The 21,525-nt window shown below is 35.7% G+C and overlaps 2 non-coding genes across 2 annotated transcripts; both read right to left on the bottom strand.

Moving 5' to 3' along the window:
• Positions 1 to 2,664: 2,664 nt before the first annotated feature.
• On the bottom strand, positions 2,665 to 2,736 carry TRNAP-UGG (transfer RNA proline (anticodon UGG)). Its single transcript has one exon. It is a non-coding gene; the product is annotated as a tRNA-Pro (tRNA).
• A 463-nt stretch (positions 2,737 to 3,199) lies between these two features.
• On the bottom strand, positions 3,200 to 3,271 carry TRNAP-UGG (transfer RNA proline (anticodon UGG)). Its single transcript has one exon. It is a non-coding gene; the product is annotated as a tRNA-Pro (tRNA).
• Positions 3,272 to 21,525: the final 18,254 nt, after the last annotated feature.

Genomic DNA, 21,525 nt, shown 5'->3' with positions numbered 1-21,525 from the left:
TCAAGGGGGCTGAGAATTACATGGTGTAATTACAGGGTTATTTGTTTAATCTCTTTTCTTTGCTTTCTAATTTACTTTTTCTTTCTATTCTTTTTTCTTTCTACTTTATTTTTATTTTAACTTTTCAAATTCTTTTTTTTACAAATATTATTCTTTTTATATTATTTATCTTTTATTTCCTTATTTCTCATTTCCCAACCTTTACTTCACGTGTTTCTACATGATTTCTTATATTTTATTCCTTTCTTAAATATTTTTTTTATTTTTTATATTACACTTAGCTATGTTATTAGTTTAATATTTTTTTAAAATTATACCTCATAATCTTAGATGAATAAGTCATCGACAAATTTGACTTATAATGAATGATGTCTTTAAAGTTGAACTTTGTTATTGGATGTGGTTATATGCAAATTTAACTATATTAAAATGATAGATTATTTTTTAATATATCAATATTATTCTCATTTTTCAACCTTTATATTTTATAATTCCATGTAGTTGCTCATATTTTTTTTTTCTTTTTTTTCTTCATTTAGCATAATTGTGTTATTATTCTAGTTTTGAAACTACACATCCTAATATTAGAAATAATGAGTCATTAATAAACTTGGCATATAATAAGTGATGTCATAAAATAGAATATCACTGTTGAATGAGGTTATAGACTTATGTTTTCCTTTCTTTTGAATTATATTTACTTAAATTATGTTGAAACTTATTTTATGTTATGTTGTGAATTTACAATAGAGTATTATGTTAATTTTTTATTGGATTTTGAATTTATGTAATATTTTCGGTTTTATTTTATTTGGTTTAGTAGTATTGACTTATTAACTAAGATTGCATACCATTCATTTTTCAGTTGGAATTGATAGATTATTTTTTCGTAAGACAATTGAGTAATGTTATGGCATTATATTTATAAATATTAATATTTTTATCAAGCATACAGTCCATGATGTTCTTACATAATATGTACTTTTAGTTTTTATAATTAATTAATAGTAAAATATTATTAATTTGAAAATACATGTCAATTAATATATTTTCAAGAAATAATATATAACTTAAATGCCAGATTAAATATCAAGGCATATTTTGTTATAATTTTTAATTTTTCATAATTAAATTTATATTTAAAATTTAATATAACTGTGTAATTACACATGTGCAATCAAACAATACACTTATAATTACACTATAATTATATTATGACAAACAAACAGATCGTCGTAATTACAATACTGTGTAATTACTAGGCCATGTAAAATTCCAATTACCTGGCGGTTTTCCAGACATACCCTTAAAGAAGAATTAACTCTAGGTTGTCTGCATTGACAATTTGATTTTATATATATATATATATATATATATATATATATATATATATATATATATATATATATATATATATATATATATATATATATATATATATATATATAGGGTTTTGCTAACCTACTGCGTGGTTGTAGTAGGTTAGCAATGTATGCATATTTGGTTTTCCTAAAATACCCTTATTATTTGTTGCCACCACATTAAATTTAAGGATTTTTTTGTCCATTCACCAAAATTCCACCCTTTCATCTCTCCATTTCCCACTCTGAAATTGTTCTGGCCGGAAACAAATATCACAGACCTCATTTTCCATCTCCAACCATGGTTCTTCCCAAATTCTGAATTTTTTCAATATTTTTTCTCTTTGCACCTTGACAAGTACTGTAATGAAAGTAAAAGTCTAGTCTTCTAATGTCTCTTCCTTCGTTGATCAGACTATGGTGTAGTCTTTTTGCCAATTTTCTTTTTTTACCAATCTGGGCGGTGCTTGCGACGAGTGTGACCCACCACCAGCGCCGATGCTGCTACTTTCGCTTCCCATCATTTCTACTTGTTTAATTACTAAAATCTGGTAACATGTCTGAACATGTATGGACATCAGGAAAATAAAACTTCAATATTTGGTTAAAAGGAAGAGGAAGAAATTGGAGGAATTTTGGTGAAATTCATGGATAATTTAGATTTTGATTACAAAATTGATCTTGAAAATAGAAGATGAAGCTCAAATTATCAAAGAACTGATCTCTGCAACTTAAGTGTGGATTTGTGTTTTAGGTTAATGGTGGAATTTTGATTGTTCTTGAAAATAGACGATGAAGCTCAAATTATCAAAGAACTGATCTCTGCAACTTAAGTGTGGATTTGTTTTTTAGGCTAATGGTGGAATTTTGGTGAATGGACAAAAAAATCCTTAAGTTTAATATGCCGGCATTAAATAATAAGGGTATCTTAGGAAAACCAAATATGCATACATTGCTAACCTACTACAACCATGTAATAGGTTAGCAAAACCCATATATATATATATATATATATATATATATATATATATATATATATCAATTTGCATGTAAAAGTTGCCTATTTTTTTGGTTATTTCATGAGCTGAAGAAATTTTGTCCAGTCTCACTGAGTTGTATATACATGACTCTAAGGTGTTCTATCCTACTAGCATAAATGCCTGATGAGCTTTCTGCAGGTAACAAAACATCAATCTCAAATGTGGATTGATTTTGGTAACAATAAAATACAAATCCTACCTTATCCTTAGAATACTTGTTGCTATCAGAATTTCAGGATTAAAAAGAGTACTCAAAAATTAGGGGGGCATTCCGAGAATCGAACTCGGGACCTCTCGCACCCAAAGCGAGAATCATACCACTAGACCAAATGCCCAGCTGTTGATGATCCCTCGGTTACAATCTGAATGATAGCTGGAAGTTTCTCATTTTGTTGTCTAGAAGAATGACAATTTTTTTGTGAGAAATCATCAGAGATTATTATGCAAAGCCGAGTATACAAATTTACAGTAGTTACAAAGACATAACCAACAAATTGACCTACAAATTGCTAAAAAAACTTTTCATAAGTCAAGAAGGGAAGTGGAAATGAACTGCAAGAAGTGCAAAACCAGCCCATCTTACTTGCTCAAACCTGCCACATTTATACTTGTAGAAGTTTAATTCATTAAATAGGGCATTGAGTAGGTATTCTTTTAGATGCATACTGTGTTACCTTGTATCTGCACTGCTTCATAAGGGGAAGTCCCTATGTAAAGTAAAATTTCTATTTAAAATAGAAGAAACGACAGAGGCTTTTTGATTTATCAGATCTTAGACTAATGTTCTTTTAATAAAATGGGGCATTCCGAGAATCGAACTCGGGACCTCTCGCACCCAAAGCGAGAATCATACCACTAGACCAAATGCCCAGCTGTTGATGGTGCCTCATTGACATTCTTAATGATAGTTGGAAGTTGCACGTTTTTGTATCCGGCAGAAATAACCATTTTCTTTTGAGGAATTATCACATGCTATTATTGAGAGCCGAGGATAGAAATTATAGTAGTTACAAAAGACATAAGTATAAATCTGAGCTACACAGTGCTAAAAACTAGAAAGAGAACCTTTAATAAAGGTCATTAAACTGCCCAGCTCTTGTTGTGTAGTCGTTGCAGTTCATCTCTACTTCCTTTGACTTGGCACGAGTGAATTGATAAGTCGGTTCCTTCTTTGTGAATGCAGCTTGTATGAGAACTCTAGCTAGTTGTTTTTTCCTTTTTAAATGACCGTCCGTTAGTGATTGGTGATCATAGTAGAATGTCCTAAGACACCTCCTTTATAAGGGTGAGGTAGAAAGAAATAAATGTTTAAATGTGTTTTCAGTTTTAGTCAATATGGCACAAAATTAGTTGTACCTTTCTCATCTTTTCTATGAAGGTGCACTTAAAGAATTTAAAGTCAACTAAGAGTAAACCCATAAATTAATTTTAAAACCTCATTGCATTCTGATAATCAAGCTTGAATGCGGGTTTATTGATAATTGAGTTTTGATCAAGGTAACACAGTATGCGGGTTTAAGTTTGCATTCTGACATCTTTGAGTTTTGATCATTGGGCAGTTTCTGATCATAAACACCAGTGCTTTGCTGCAAAATAGAGATTCTAGATCTCTTATTTCTCACCAGTTTCATCTTCATTTGCTTGCTGTAATTTCTTTTGAACTTTTGCTGCCACGCATTACTATACTTTTTCAGGTTTGGCTGTTACTGGTGCACGATTCTTTGCAATTCTTTTGTCATTTTGGTCAACTGTATCTGAAACATGAAATCTGATATTTGATGAGAACTTCATCAGACACAATACCATGTCACTAGCTGCCTTAGAGTTTATTACACATAGTTTCGGAGTAACATATCAATAGTGAAATATAGGGTGTCTTTTCTTCTTTCAGGATCTCTCTGTCTTTTCTTCTTTTTTGGATCTTTTTTTCAACAGAGAAATACGCACTGTTTTAGTTTAGAAACTCGGGATGGTACTTGGTTTAGGAGCTAGATTTGTTGCACGTGACATGCTCCTACCACACTTTCCTCCAGTGTCCTCCTGCCTTTAGCTGTTGAACCAAAGCATTGGGGTATCTTATTTTCTAAAGTACCTTATTGATTAATCTAGCGCTTTATTCATCACTTTTATATTAACATCCTGCAGCTCATTTGGTTGTCTGAAAACATGATCTAATGAATTTCATGCTTTTTTGGGGTTTAACTGAATAGAGGGTGAGTCCTCAGCAACGGGAACCATTTTACTCCTGATTAGAGTGGAAAAAATTGGAGAGCTCTTGCCCCGAATAGACAAACATATCACCACATAAATGCTCCCTCTTTTGTTCTGGTGTAAACCTTTCTGCCACTAGTAAATGATATACTAGTTTCAGTTATCATTGTCGACTTCCTTGACCCCTATATGAACCTTTTAAGAGAACAATGATTTATCTTGTCGAATGAAAAACATTTTTACTACTTGGTCAAAATAATGGAATGCAATACTCCAGCAAGTCTATACTTCTGCTTATGATAGTGGGGATGCTTGCGTTAAATTTGGTTTACTTTCATATCTAGGCCCCTCCTGGAACTTCTACATGAATAATCAGATAATCTGGTTAGTGATAAATATGAGAGGTTGAGCAGAATTTGCAAATTATCTTTGGCATTTCCTTCCATCTATATAAACCTTAGTTGACAACATTACCCACTAGTCGTGCTAGTGGGAGGAGATAGTCTGCATGTTTTCGCTGAAATAGTCGATGTATGCTCAAGCTGAACACCACTATTAATCTTAAAAAAGAAGAAGAAGAGACATGTGATCCTGCCATTTGGTTTTCTTAATTTGACAGGAAGAATCTTGGCCTGCAATATGTTGTAGTATTAATATATGACTGAGTGCTTATTTGACTAAAGATCGTAATAAAGTCTAGCATTCAGTACGGTACACTACGTATTTGACAGAGCAGAGTTAGGTCTTTGAACTATGCTAGATGTTGTCTGCGTAAAATATTCAATGAAGGAAATAAATTAAATTGTCTTCACGTGACTCTTTGAGCCCCAAGATGTACTGTATTACTGTTTGAATGGCAACACCATAAATACAATACGGCAATTTTCAGAACATCAATCTCAGTGTGGATTCTCTAGCAAAATAATTTAGTAACAAAAACCTAACGTATTTCTTGAACAGGCACATCCAAAGGTTGCCACCATAAATAAACGTTTCTTTATGAAATCCAAAGGTCACCACCATAATGAAACGTTCCCTCCCTTGCATTTTAATAATATAAAAGAAACTGACAAGTCACAGTTAACGTTGCCCTCTCTCTCCCATTCCCAATATTTGCCCTCTCTCTCTCTTCTCAAAGGTTTTGATGTTGGGTTATTTCCTTTATATGTTTTGGATTTTATGTTTTATTTTTTATTTTATTGAAAGGTGTTTGTGGATGAGTCGAATATGAAAACCAGTGTCAACATAATTAATGCCAAGTAATTCTGCTATTTCTTCCACAATTTTTTTTTTTTGCTGCAAAGAGGATCAACAAATTTAAGTTGAGAAAAAGGTAAAAAAAATTGTTATTATCTATCGTCAGACACAGAGACTAAGTCAGTGTATAAGCAACGGTGCAGGTACATTCACTGTCTAAGACTCCCAACTACATACATACGCCATTAGAAATTTCCTAAAAAAAAATATGTACATGTAGGTGTAGCAAGGGTTTTTACATCCTGAATCCGATAAACATACACTAACACGTGCAAACTTATGATTTGGCACTATGTTAAATATTTGTTGTAAATCTGTGTTAACTTCCAACTGAACAATGTTTTATTAGCAGAGAACCAATCAAAATTAGAACTCTACCATTAAGTTACACTTTAAAACAGGTATAAGCATAATAATTTCGTCTGCATCCTTCTCTTTCTCATAGGGAAGTGCTCAGTTTATATGTTTTAGAGAATTTGTTAGTGGCCTTGCTTAGTTTAAACATATAGTGTCTGCTCTCTCTTACTCTAAAGCTAATTTTCAAATCTTGCTATGGGACTTTTATCAATGAGTAATTTTTTCTATCTCAAAAATGTTTAATTTATAATAAGCATTTTGGAATATATAGGACACGAAGCTCTTTGAAGAATACAAAGTAGGGATGTTTTTCAGTAATGCACAAATCTTATCAGTTAATGTTTACTATTTTAAAAATATTTAGTTTCTTATTCTCTTTTTGGAACAGGACAAGAAACTCTTGAAACAATAGGGATTATTTCCAGCAATGCACAAATCTTTGAATTCTCTATATGGCAGCTCTTAATTGGACTGTGATTCTTTTTTGTTCGCGGTGTAAACAATGATGTCAACATGATACACTTGGTTATCATGTTGCATAGGATGATGATAGGTAAAAAATGATCGTAAATTGGACATGCTCGGGTTTGATTTTACTAGTCTATTAAAAGGAAAGTACAAGAAAGTGAAACATTTGCTCACTTTCTACATAAGCTTGGGAGATAATCTAAAGTTTTCTATGTACTGAGGATGAAATTGTGCATCTATGTTTGTGAAAATTGTGCTTACTCTAAACTATTCTTTGGTATTTGGGGTTTCAATCCTACATAGATATAAGTTTATACACAAAAAGACCAGAGTTCAAGTTGATGGTTTTAGGAACAGTGATGTTGCACTTCTCTAAGCCCAAAAACTTCTTTTATATATTTTCTCAAATTTTTGATATTTTCTTCTTATCTTAAGTCAAAATCTGCAAGAAATTAACATCTTTTTTGAGGTGGTTTTTCCTTTGTTGATAATTAACATCCTTGAGTTTTGATCATTGGGCAGTTTCTGATCATAAACACTCATTAGTGTACTTTTTCAGGTTTGGCTATTACTGGTGCATGATTCTTTGCAATTCTTTTCTATCATTTTTCGGACAGAGAAACACGCTCCGTTACAGTTTAGAAATTCGGGATGATACTTGGTTTAAGAGGTAGATTTCTGACGCGTGACATGCGCCTACCACACTCCCCCCTCCCCCTCCCCCTGTGTCCCCTGCCTTTGTTGTTGAACCAAAGCGTTGAGGTATCTTTATCACGGATCAACTTCTGTCGGAGCCGCAACGGCGCCTAACACTACTTATTAGCCAACAGCCACATGAAAACAACGAATTTGATAAAACAAAGTTTAATAACTTAACATCGAAAATATCATAAAATAGTTGAGAAAGTAACAACAATATTGCTACAACCATCCCAAAGATTTAGTGTCATCGAGCATAGGGGTGTTTGTCGGTCGGTTTTAGACATTTCGGTTCGGTATTTTCAGTATTCGGTTTCGTAAAATGCTATATCAATATCGTACCTAATTAAATTCGATATGGTTCGGTTTTTCTCCTTTTGGCTTCGGTTTATTCAGTTCGGTAACTTCGGTTTATTCGGTTTGAATACTAACTAGTGCATAGAGTCATAGACAGTAATATTCTTAATTAAAGTACTCAAAAGTACAAAATTAAAAATGTTTGTCGACAAAAGTTTTGTCCAAAATCAGCAAATACCAACCTAGAGAGAGAAAACTTAGAGAAATGTCTTGTTACTTGCTTAGAGTTAATTGATGAACTTAGAGAATAAACGAAAGTAAAATTTTAGATATCTTATATTTATGTTATAATTAATAAAATGTGTATTGTATAATATAATATATATTTTGGTACGTTATCGGTATTTCAGTATTTTATTTTAAAATACCAAATACCATACCTAATACCATTTTTTTTAAACTTAAACCAAATACCATACCGAATACCAAAATTTTCGATTTTGGTACGGTAATTCGGTATTTACCAAATTATGCACAGCCCTAATCGAGCACATGAGCATTAAAAAGTATCAAAATACAAGGCCAAATTCTCAATACAACTGTCTGAGTAGTAGAACAGTAATAATAGAAATAATGAAAGAGGACTTCAAGGTCTGCAGATGGTATAGCAGCGACCCTGTAGTCTCCCAAAAGCTGGTAGCAACAGAACTCTAGGGAATACCTCGTCCGGAAGTACCTGGATCTGCACACGAAATGCAGAGTGTAGTATGAGTAAAACTGACCCAATGTACTCAATAAGTAACAAAACTAACTGTGGACTGAAAGTAGTGACAAACTCAGAAACAACAGCCAGAGACCAATATTAATAACCAGTAACAGTTCAGACATAAAGAAATAGTAGAAGCAGGTAACTCAATGATACTATGTTCAGCTTGTTCACATTTCAAGAATTTAGGCATGCTTTCCAAGTATAACAGTTTAAGCCCAACACGGATAAGACACTTCATTTACCAGCTAGCATGAGAAAGGTACATCTTTATGCCTACATGTCAGGTATACATGTCAAAATCAACAATATCACTGTGAAACCATTAAGAATAACCACACATCAACACTTAGCACTATAGGGTTGCATGGTATAACTGTCCATCATCAAGCATGTATATAAAATATTGTGTCTGCGCCTATTGTTGGTATGCCGGACTCCAGAGGGGCGAATCCTACCTAAGAGCTAATCATAACCATATAGACCAATTGTGAGGCCTGGTGCACGCTTCGCCCAAATCAATAATACTTAGCTCGATATGAGCCTGGCATACACATCACCTCAATATCAATACCAAATCGGCTTTATGGCCCAAGCTCAGTCAACAATTGATCAAGTCTCAGTTAACCACATCTCACAATATTCAATTCACCAATGTTATACATATGAGGCATCAATCAACATGTGAGGAATCAAATACGAACGTACCAAGATAGATATATCAAACACGGATGTAGCATCATAACTGAGAACATGCGTACAAATAAGGCAAATATCTCAAAAATAACAAGAATAACCTTATCTAGTCTCAAACAAATAACACATAGCCTAGACATAATTTTTAACATGAATCAGAACTCAAATGAACATATATGTTTAGAAAGACGGATATAACAAGGCATGATAGTCAATCAATCCCATAATAGTCTAAAAGCCACCTCAAATCATGAACACACCGGTATACGCATACATGCATGTCACCTAACGCGTACGTCACCTCGATAACTTTCATATGACGTAGTTCCCAAGGTTAATTTCCCTCAAATATAAGTTTAGATATGTTACTTACCTTAAAATACGCAAACCAATACTCGAAAAATCCCTTGCCACGCGAATCGGTATCCGAGCGACTCGAATCTAGCCAAAGCAACTTAATACCGTCAATAATAGCCATAGAAAATAATTCCAAACAATAAAGCTAAAGTCTTGAATCAAATATGCAAAGTCAACCCAAAAGGTCAACCTCGGGGTCGCACCCCAAAACCCGATAAAATTCATAAATTCCGATCACTCATTCAATTACGAGTCCAACCATGCTAATTTCATCTAATTCCATCCATAAATCGACCCTCAAATCACCAAATCTCACTCTCCAATACCCATGACCTAAAATCCTCAAATTTTACTTCAAATTCACATAAACTAGGTGTAATAATAAATGGGTAATCAATATCTATCATTAAAAGTGATCAAACTTTACTTACCTATTCAATTGTAGCAAAACGTCCCCAAACAATCGCTCTTAGCCAAGCTCTACAAATCCAAAATGAGAAAAATAACCAAACCCTCATATTTATGTTTTGCTTAGCGATTCTACACCTGCGGCTCACTTAAACGCATCTGCGAAATGGTGGCCGCATCTTCGGCTTCCTTCAAAAGCTGACCCTCTGCTTTTGCGGAACTTCCACCGCATATGTGAGTCCATTTCTGCGGACTGCTTCCGCATCTGCGGTCCCTGACCTTCTAGCAACCTTCCGTTTCTGCGATCTCCTTTGTGGATTTACGCATGCGCACCTACACCCCAATGTCCCGCATATGCGGGCTCCCAGATGTGGAACATCCCTTGCACCTGCGCTCCTCCCCATCTCTAGCCAATCATGTTTTTGCGATAACCAAGTCGCTTCTGCGGCCTCGCACCTGCGGCGAAATCCTCGCAGGTGCGATTGCACCAGAACTTTCAACCTTCAGCATTTCCCCCAAGTCCAAACATGATCCGCAACCATACGAATCACACGCTCGGCCCTCGGGATCCTATTCAAACATACCAAAAAGTCCTAAAATACAATACGAACTTACTCGAAACCTCAAATCACATCAAACAACATCAAAATCACGAATCACACCCAATTCAAGCCTAATAAAACTAATGAACTTTCAACTTTTAAAACTCATGATGAACCATATCAAATCGATTCTGAATGATCTCAATTTTTTCATGCAAGTCCCAAATGACACAACGGACATATTCCAACTCCTGGAACCAAAATCTGAATTCGATATTAACAAAGTCAACTCTCCATCAAACCTCTCAACCATTGCAAACCTTCAACTTCTTAACTGCCGCCAAAAAGTATCAAATCAACCTACGAACCTCCAAATCAACATCCGGACATACACCTAAGTCCAAAATTACCATACAAAGCTACTTGAACCATCAAAACTCCATTCCAGAGTCGTTTACACAAAAGTCAAACTCCGGTCAACTCTTTCAACTTAAGCTTTCGACCTTGGGACTAAGTGTCCCAATTCATCTCGAAACTTCCCCGAAACCGATCCAACTACCCGGCAAGTAACATAGATACAAATGAACATAGAAGAGGCAATAGATAGGGGAACGAGGCTACAATACACAAAATGACCGGCCGAGACCTTACATTCTTCCCCTCTTAAACAATCACTCGTCCTCGAATGGGTCTAGAATCATATCTGGAGTCTCCAATATGTGTGTATATCTGCTATGCATTTCCTGCTCGGTCTCCCAAGTAGTTCCCTCATCTGTCTTACCTCTTTACTGAACCTTCACTGAAGTTATATTCTTCGATCTCAACTTCCGAACCTGCCAGTCCAAAATGGCCATCGGCTCCACATCATAAGTCAAGTCCCCATCTAACTACACCGTGCTGAAGTCCAAAACATGTGACAGATCACTATAATATTTCCGGAGCATAAAAACATGAAACACTAGGTGAACACCCGATAGATTAGGTGGCAAGTCAAGTTAGTTGGACACCTCTCCAACTCTCTCAAGCACTTCAAAAGGGACAATATACCGAGGGCTCAACTTGCCCTTCTTCCCGAACCTCATCACACACTTCATGGGTGAAACGCTAAGCAGAACCTTCTCACCCACCATGTAAGCTACATATCAAACATTTCCGTCCGTATAACTCTTCTGTCTGGACTGAGTTGTACAAAGTCTCTCCTGAATCACCTTGACCTTCTTCATAGTATCACGGACCAAATCAGTGCCCAACTGCCTAGCCTCATCAGGCCCAAACCAACCAACTGGAGAACGACACCTCCTCCCATATAAGGCCTCATAATTATAAGGAGCCATTTGAATACTCTACTGGAAGCTGTTGTTGTAGTAGAACTCTGTTAACGAAAGAAAGTGATTCCGTGAATCTCCAAAATCCATAACGTAGGCACATAGCATGTCGTCTTATCTGAATAGTGCGCTATGACTTCCCTTCCGTTTGAGGATGGAATGTTGTACTCAACTCTACCTGTGTGCCCAACTCTCACTGCACCGCTCTCCAAAATTGCAATGTAAAGTGAGTGTCTCGATCCGAGATGATAGACACGGGCATACCTTGAAGGCGAACAATCTCACGAATGTAAATCTAAGCCACCCGCTCTGAAGAATAGGTAGTCACAACTGAAATAAAATATGCAGACTTGTTCAGTCTTTACACAATAACCTATACTACATCAAATTTCCTCAAGGTCTGTGGGAGTCCAACTACAAAATCCATCATAATACGCTCCTACTTCCACTTCGAGATGTCAAGCCTCTGAAGCAAACCACCGAGTCTCTGATGCTCGTACTTCACCTGCTGACAGATCAAACATCGAGAAACATACTCAATAATATCTCTCTTCATCCTCATCCACCAATAGTGCTACCTCAAATCCCGATACATCTTTGCGCCACCCGGATGGATGGAATACCGCAAACTATGGGCCTCATAAAGGATCAAATTATTCAACCCATCAACATTTGGAACACAAACCCGGCCTTGAAGCCGTATAACACTATCATCACCAATCACAACCTCCTTATCACCACCCCGCTACATCGTGTCCCTCAACACCAACAAGTGAGGATCGTCAAACTGGCGAGCCTTGATACGCTCAAATAATGATAAATGAGCTACAACGCAAGCAAGAACAAGGCTAGGCTTCGAAACATCCAAATCTCACAAACTGATTGGCCAAAGCCTCTCTGCTACCGTTAAATATGCCAAACTACCCATACTTTCAGCCTTCCTACTCAATGTACCGGCCACTACATTGGCCTTCATCGGATGATATATTATGGGGATATCTTAGTATTTCAACAATTCTAATCATCTTCACTGCCGTAAATTAAGGTCCTTCTGCTTGAACAGGTGTTGGAGACTCCGATGATCGGTATAAACCTCACATGGAACGTCGTATAGATAGTGCCTCCAAATCTTTAGCGTGCGAACAATGGCTGCCAACTCTAAGTCATACACATAGTAATTCATCTCATGAAACTTCAACTGTCGGGATGCATAGGCAATCATCCTACCGTCCTACATCAACACCGCGCCAAGCCCAATACACGACATATCACAATACACGGTGTAATATCCCGAACCTGTAGGCAGCACCAATACTAGGGCTATAGTCAATGCAGTCTTGAGCTTCTAAAATCTCACCTCACACTCGACAGACCATCTAAAAGGAGCACCCATCTGGGTTAATCTAGTCAAAGTGTAGCAATAGATGAGAAACCCTCTACAAAACAGCGATAATATCTAGCCAAACCAAGGAAACTCCGGATCTCAATAGTATAAAATAGTTTGAGCCAACTTTGAAGTGCCTCAATCTTCTTCGGATCTACATTGATCCCCCCACTCGACACCACGTTCCATAAAAATGTCACTGAATCAAGCCAGAACTCACACTTGAAGAATTTAGCATATAACTTCTTCTACCTCAATGTCTGGAGCATGACCCTCTGATGCTGCTCATGATACTCCTAGCAACATAAGTACATCAATATATCATCAATGAATACTATACAAAAGAATCAAGATACGGCTAGAACACATTGTTCATTAGGTTCATAAAGGCTATTAGGGCATTGGTCAGCCCAAAAACATCACCAGAAACTCATAGTGACTATAGCTGGTCCTAAAAGCCGTCTTCAAAATATCTGAATCCTAGATCTTCAATTGATGATACCCTGACCTCAAATTAATCTTCGAGAACACTCAAGCACCCTGAAGATGATCATCTTCAAATGAATCCCATCATGTTCTTAATAGAAAAGTGGGTACCTGTTCTTAATAGTAACCTTGTTCAACTGCCTGTAGCCAATACACATCTTCATAGTACTATCTTTATTCCTCACAAATAGAACTGGTGCACCCCAAGGAAATACACCGGGCCTGATGAAGCCCTTATCAAGCAACTCCTGAAGTTATTCCTTTAACTACTTCAATCTGTTGGTGCTATGTGATACGACAGAATAGAAATGGGCTGATGAAGCCCTTATCAAGCCCTCTCCACTCTAACCTCGGCACCCCCGGCATTACCAACGTCACGGTCTTAGCGTGACAATCAAGGATAATGTGATATGGAAACAACCAGTCCATGTCTAAAATCACATCAAAATCAACCATGCTAAGCAATAAAAGATCAACTCTCATCTCATATCCCCTAATAGTCACCACACACGACCGATATATATGGTTCACAATAATAGAATCACCCGCCGGCATAGATACATAAACATGCATAACTAAAGAATCATGAGGTATATCCAAATAACGAGAAAAGTATGATGACACACATGAATAAGTGAAACCATGTCAAATAATACTAAAGCATCCTTGTGGCACACTGAAATAATACATGTAATCACAGTATCGGAAGCAACTACCTCTAGCCTGGCAGGAAAAGCATAGCATCGAGCCTGACCACCACCTGTCAGACTTCTCCCTCTAGGGCGACTTCGACCCGTATGACCTCCATCCTAAGCTGGTTAGGAGGGTGGTGTAGCAATTGGTGCATGAGTCATAGTCGGGCCTCCCTGCTGTATTGTACCTCTGTAATGACGGGGACAATACTTGATCATATTCCCCAACTCTCTATTGACGACCAATTTTGACCATCCCTTTTAAAATTAAATTATTTTATACTTAATGATTTGTAATAAATGTGTTGAAAATATTTTCTAATCAATTTTTATATAAATATAACATAAATAATTAATTAATAGTGTTAAATTAGAATTTAGTATTATTATAAAATATATTACCTTATTATTTTGGAATGGCAAAATACCTAAACATGGCTCATTCTTTCAATTTGCTACCTCAATTTGGCCTTGTATCTATTGGCTAGTCAGTTACTTTATTGACTTATGTGTCTATTAAATACTGCTCACTTACCTAGCACAAAATATGAGTGCCACTTATATTGAGCGCGTGAATTAGTGATTTTTAGGCTGCCATGGCTTTATAACGGTAAAAAAACAGCAATTTTATCTCAAATCCTTTTATATACCCACCAACATATAATCCTAAATTCATTTTTTTCTCTTTCTTCTCTCTCCGAACATTGCTGAAGAAAGAGTCCAAATTTATCTCATCTTCTCTCTTTGTAAATCTGCCATAGTAGACCTACTCCTAGCATAAAGTCTTGTTCTTTCCCTATTAAAGCCCTAATTTTTCTCATCTTCTACTATCTTATTAGACAACAATTATAGAGCTCAAATCCTACAATCAGATTGTAAAAAAATGGTGTATTTCTGTCGATGTGGGCGTGTCGCATTGTTTCAAACATCATGGACTGATAAAAACCTAGGTCGTAGGTTCTATTGCTGCCACTTAGGCAAAGTAAGTGTGTTTTATCTATTTTTTTGATACCCTAAATCTTTAGACCCTCCTCAAATCACAATGTGAATCTATTATTTTGATAGCCTAAATCTATTCTTTATTGTAGGCTCCTGGTGCATGCGAATTCTTTAGGTGGAACGATGATCAAATGCCGGAGCAAACAAGGAGAGTGAGTTCTGGTCTTTTGATGAAAGTTAATACCTATAAAAAAGAGAGGGTTCGGTCAAAGTGGATAATTATTGCACTTATTGTTTACATATTCTAGACTTGGCTTAGGGATTATACTTAGTTTATTATAGAGTATTGGTATGTATTATGGGATGGTGCTAAGGCAATGTACTTAGGGTCAATATAATCTGTAATTTTGCCTTCAATTGTGTACTGAATAAATGCATCATTAATATGAATATTCGAGTTAAATGTTATGCTCTATTTTGATATAAGTTTTCATCTTGTATTGGCTTTGTAATTCTTGATAGTGATAATTTTCAATAGCAATGATAATGAATAATGACGAATACCAATCACAATTACTCAATGACAAATGCAGTAGATATATAACTCATTATAATGAGCTCCAAAACAAGTTAAACTAGTCAGCCAAGGCAGAATACATAGACACAAAAACCTAGTCAGCCAAGTAGGTTATATAGACAAAATAAAAGGTTAAATTTGTCTACTATATCCGGCTATTTTAAACACCTAACAACATCCAAAATATTGACTAAAGCAAAGATTTTCCTACACAAACTACTTGTCACTTGTTCCTCTTTCATGGAGGTGCTATTGTGTTGCTTCTTCTAGTTGACACTCTCATCTCTTAAAGCTTGGCAGTTGTTATTGCCTTTCTTCCCTTCCATTTCAGTCCATGTGGTTTAAATCAATATCAATATTGGTACCAGATGCACTCGTAAAAGAAGTTCCACCTATGATAAATCTTTCACCAGTTGTACCAGGCTGAAATCACCCAAATAATTTTACTTAATCAGTACCAATTGTTAGCATCACATTCTGATAAATTAAAAAAGTCATGGTTTACTTACATTGAGTTTTGTCCTTGTTATTTCAGGGTCTACATATAACCCAAATCCAGTTTGTTTTTATTTCTTTTGTCCTCTAAATCCTCCTCCAACATCAGTTGGTTTTGTTGGTTCTCTTACTGGAATACATGGTCCCATGTATCCATCTTCAGAAGCAATTTCCCTTCCTTTCTTCATTCCAGCAATAGTACCCATCCCTATTCCTCTACCTCTTCCTTCAGCAGTAGTACCCCTCCCCATTCCCCTACCTCTTCCTCTAGCAGTAGTACCCCTCCATATTCCTCTACCTTTTCCTCCAGTTGTAGTACTGCCCCTCTCTATTCCCCTACATCTTCCTTCAGCATTTCTTCTAATGGTTGATGTGTCATGGCATATAGATGCTGGGATAATATTTGAAGCATGTTAGCTTGATTGAGTTTGTTGGCTTGGATGAGCTTGTTGGCTTCATTGAGCCTACAATATATATATATATATATATATATATATATATATATATATATATATATATATATAATAACATACGTATAACAATGAGAATAATATAAAGCATAAGTGTACTTACCACTCCTGGACAATGAGTTTTGTTATGTCATTGTTGTTGATATTTCGAGCAAGTAATTTTTACTCCTTTCTTGGACCACTTTCCCCACTTCTTTTTAGGTTCATTTTCAGACTTTCTTCTATACCTTTTTTGTCTTCTTGGCATCACCTTTGGAACTAGAGGTTCAATTTTGATACTACTAGTAGTAGGCCACATGTTCATGCTTGGCATTAGTCGAATAACATATTTATAATAATCCTTTCTATATCACTTTTTTAAATGCTCTTTAGGTTCTTCATTTATATATCTATAAGCACATACTGCATGGTGACATGGTATCCCTTTCAACATCCAAGATCTATATGTACATGTTTTATTCATTGTGTCAACAATGAATGTGAAATTTCCCTCCCCAATCTCAAAACTTGTATCACCATTAAATAGAACATGGCATCTCCTTGAAAATTTTTTACTGTCTTCTAATAGTAGCCTGGCCATTTGTGAGATATCTGAAATCCATGTAGTAGCAAATTTTCTCGTATCTACATGCCTTATCATAATCTTATATCTAATCTCTTTCAACATGCTAATGATTGATTTGTGTCTAGGCACTAGTATCCAAGAATTGAAAGTCTCACACATATTATTCTCAACTACATCACACTTAGCATGCTCACTAAAATATTCCCTACACCAATACTTCATGTTATAGCACAACAAATCTTCACATATTTCTTTCCCAAGTCTGCCCAAAGAAGCTAACTCTGATTTAAATTTTACCTCAAATGATGATTTTGCACATCTCCAAAATTATTTTCTTCTTTCCTTTCCTTTCCACTTCTTAGACCAATTTGACCAAATGTGCCTGGTACACATTCTATGTTCAGCACAAGGGAGTAGCTCACTAATACTTGATACAAGTCGCTGCAAAATAGAATATACAAAAAAAATTAAAAACAAGAGCAAAATAAATAAAACCAGTAAAAACACAAAAAGATATATGTGGATACTTTCTGCATGTCTGACATGACAGTTAATCCTTATCCATTGCCTAACTCTAGATCTGTAATCAAATGGTTAATGAACCAACTCCAAGAATGCTTAGTTTCTGTGTCTACAACTGCTCAAGCTATTGGATATATATGTTGGTTGCCATTCTTCCCAATTGCAACCAACAGATCTCCTTCACAAGCTCCTTTCAAGAAGCAACCATCAAATCCTATTATCCTCCTACACCCCTTAAGCCAGCCCTTCTTTAAAACATTAAAGCATACATAAAAGTACATAAACAGATTCTTCCCATGTTCTGTTTCCCTTTTAGTCCTAATCCAACATGAGCTTCCAGGATTTGTTTGTTTAATCATTTCAGCATAATCACATAGTCTTGAAAATTCCTCTTTTCAATCACCCATAAATTGTCTAATAACTCTCATTTTAGCCGTGTAACACACAAATCTTCCAGCATACAACCCAAATTTATCCCTCACTAAATTATGAATTTCCAGTATTGAAATTCCAAGTTGGAATGTGATTGTGTCTTTAAATTTATTGGCAATGAATTTGAAAGTGCACAACTTGTTCTTATTACATGTGGGGCACTTATGAACAGGGTAGTAGTTCTTGATAATAAAATCATCAGAAGTAGAATCAATACTCTCAAACAATAGCCATTTACATTTCTTGCCCTTACACTTCACTCTAACTCTTCTTGAATCATTAGGCCTCAATTTTAACTGCACTTTATATTCAACTGCATATTCAGCTATAACTTTTCTAAATACCTCTGCATTTTCAAATACTATGCCAAGTTCAAATATGGTAACTTCACAATATGGATCAAACCTTACCTTGTTGCTTTTCCTTCTTCTAGGCAAGTCAACACCTTCTTCATCATATGGATCTAACTCATCTTGGCTATCATCACTACCTATGTCTGAACTATCAATGTATTCTTTATCCCCTCCTAATTTGCCAATATACATGGCATCCTTGTTCTTTCCAATGTCCTCAAATCCTCTATCTATTCCAGCTTCCCCCAAAATAACCTATTCAGCATCTGCAGTTTTCTTTCTTCTTTGCTCATCATTCTTGGCAGCCTTTCTCTTATCATTAAACTGGGCATTCTTGGCAGCCATTTTAGATGTTCTTTCATCTCTAAATGCCCTAAATTCATCATCAACATCAGTGTCATCCTCTTCAGGAAGAGCCTCCAATTCTTAGTCACTTTCAAGCTCAGAATCAGTCCAATTTATATTAAGATCTTCAAAGGTATCAACAGTAACAAGAAGTTCCTCAAGTACTGCCCCATATATGTCTGTCCTTTCCACTATTCCATCATCTTCTAGGTATCCCAAATACCACCTTGGACCACTTTCTGTATAAAAGGGCTCACTAGTAGTATCCCTTGACCTAACTATTGGACGAGACACATTTATTGAGCCAGTTTCAACTACATCAGGCACAACAACTAAGCCCACATCAGCTACCTCAGGGTTATCTATTTTATGGTGCACATATATGTCCAAAATGACCCCGTGCTTTAAGTCACTAATAAGCTATAATAGTTGAGAGTCACTATTCTAGCGCACAAATTTTGAACTTTTTGGGTCAAAATAAAAAGGATCACCCACTAAGACATACCCTAAGTCTTTATTATAGGAATAAAGCTCAACGATAGAAAATGTATCTTTATCAATAGAAAAAGCTACAACTTTCCTTTCCCCAATATACTTTGGGAATCGACCAAAGGTAAATGTTCCCCCATGGTAAAAATTAGTGGATATAAATTCTGCCATCACTGATAAAATACAGTATCACATGCATACACAAACAGAACCAACCCTAGTTTTGTGATCAAATTTCAATAATACCCTAAATCAGAATATGACAATAAAGAAGGTTAAAAGAGAAATTATGTGTCTTGTTTTCTTCCCCACAAGCAACAGTATTCCACGAACCAATAGCTTATTCGACCAACCCTAATCCACTTTGACTTTTAATTATTACTAACCCTAATCGACCTCTGAATCCGAAATTAAAGCTATTTTATGAGAAAAGGAACGAAATCACTAACCATTAACCCTAATCAGAAGAAAAAGTTCTTCTCAAATAGAGAGAATTTAGAAGAGATATGAAGATGGTTTAGGTTTTTTACTTTGTGAATGAGACGTTTAATTTGGGGCGGGGTTAATCTAGAATGATCAAGAATTTGGAGAGGATCTGATGTGGAAAACAAAAACACGTGGCTTTTCTTAATTGGGATAGCCTTGCACGTTGGAAGTATTTTTTTTAGACACGCTGAGATTTTACTACCAGGTAAGTGAGCAGTATTTAATGGACACGTAAGTCAATAAAGTCAGGTAGCCAATAGGTACAAGGCCAAATTAAGGTAACAAATTAAAAGAATGAGCAAAGTTTAGGTAGCCGCTTAGGTATTCTGCCTTTTGGAATTATTAAAATAACCTATATATTCTGATACACAAGTTTTACAATTAATTTAACATATTAACCTTTGGATTTTCAAAAACTCGTTTATTATTTGAATTAATCCAAAATTTATTTTCATAATTCAGAAAATAAAGGTTTTTAATAAATAATTAGTAAATTACAGTAATTTATAGTGTATTTGATGATTATACCCATTTAATTAGAATTATTTAATTTTAATTAAGTTAATTTTAAAGGGGTTAAAGATCAAAAGGCTACAATTGCAAATACTTGATTAAATACAATATGGCTATTTATCAAATCAATTTCAGCCCAAACATTGGCCCAATCTCTCATCTGACCCAGTCCAAACAACCTCACCAGTCTGTGTTGGCAATTCACCCCCACCTCCACGAACCAACCAAATCGTGACATCCTCTAATCTCACTCACAAAACAAACACAAACAATCTGGGTCGTCGATACAAACCATCGACGGTCCACATTTATTCCCATTTTTTCTTTAATTTTCACCCTCCCATCGGATATAACCATACCACAGATCTAACGGTTCCCGTATTTTCTCATAAAAATATTTTTAAAATGTTTAATCCCTGATTTATCGGGATTATTGATCTAATGATCAAAAGGCCCAGAACTCTTCCCCTTTTCTTAACCTTAGAGACCAGCCTAGTATCCCCTAGACCCTAAATCATTTGGCCCCTTAACCAACTGCCCCATTTTTCCTTTGCCTCTCTTTTCTCTCATCCGACTAAACCTATCAATCTCTATTCCTTGCACAAATATGTGCAAGGTCAACTGATTCAACCGCAAATCATATCTTTTGCCCCCTGAGCCTAGAATCTAGCCGATTCTTTTCCATTTCTATCGATAAAATTCAAAACGCCCAAATCTGAAACCCTAGCCTAAAGATGAAACTTCAAAGTCATTTGATTTCCTTTATGCTCCATCAAATCGGAGCATGCATGGAGTTTTCTCAGAGCTTCATCATGAGTATTCGATGTCTAGAGGTCAAATGGCACGACCTATGGACATTAGAGCCTTAGCCGATTTTACTCCCTAATATCATCAACTCATCGTCATCTTCCACTCACTATCTACTGGAACCCTAAGCATTGAATGGCACTATAAATAGTGGCTTTAATTGCCCTCACCTAACATGACGAAACA

The sequence above is a fragment of the Nicotiana tomentosiformis genome, chromosome 11, assembly GCF_000390325.3.
Source record: "Nicotiana tomentosiformis chromosome 11, ASM39032v3, whole genome shotgun sequence".
NCBI lineage: Eukaryota > Viridiplantae > Streptophyta > Magnoliopsida > Solanales > Solanaceae > Nicotiana > Nicotiana tomentosiformis.
Note: the sequence above shows the minus strand (reverse complement) of the source record. Positions and strands in the feature narration are given on the sequence as shown.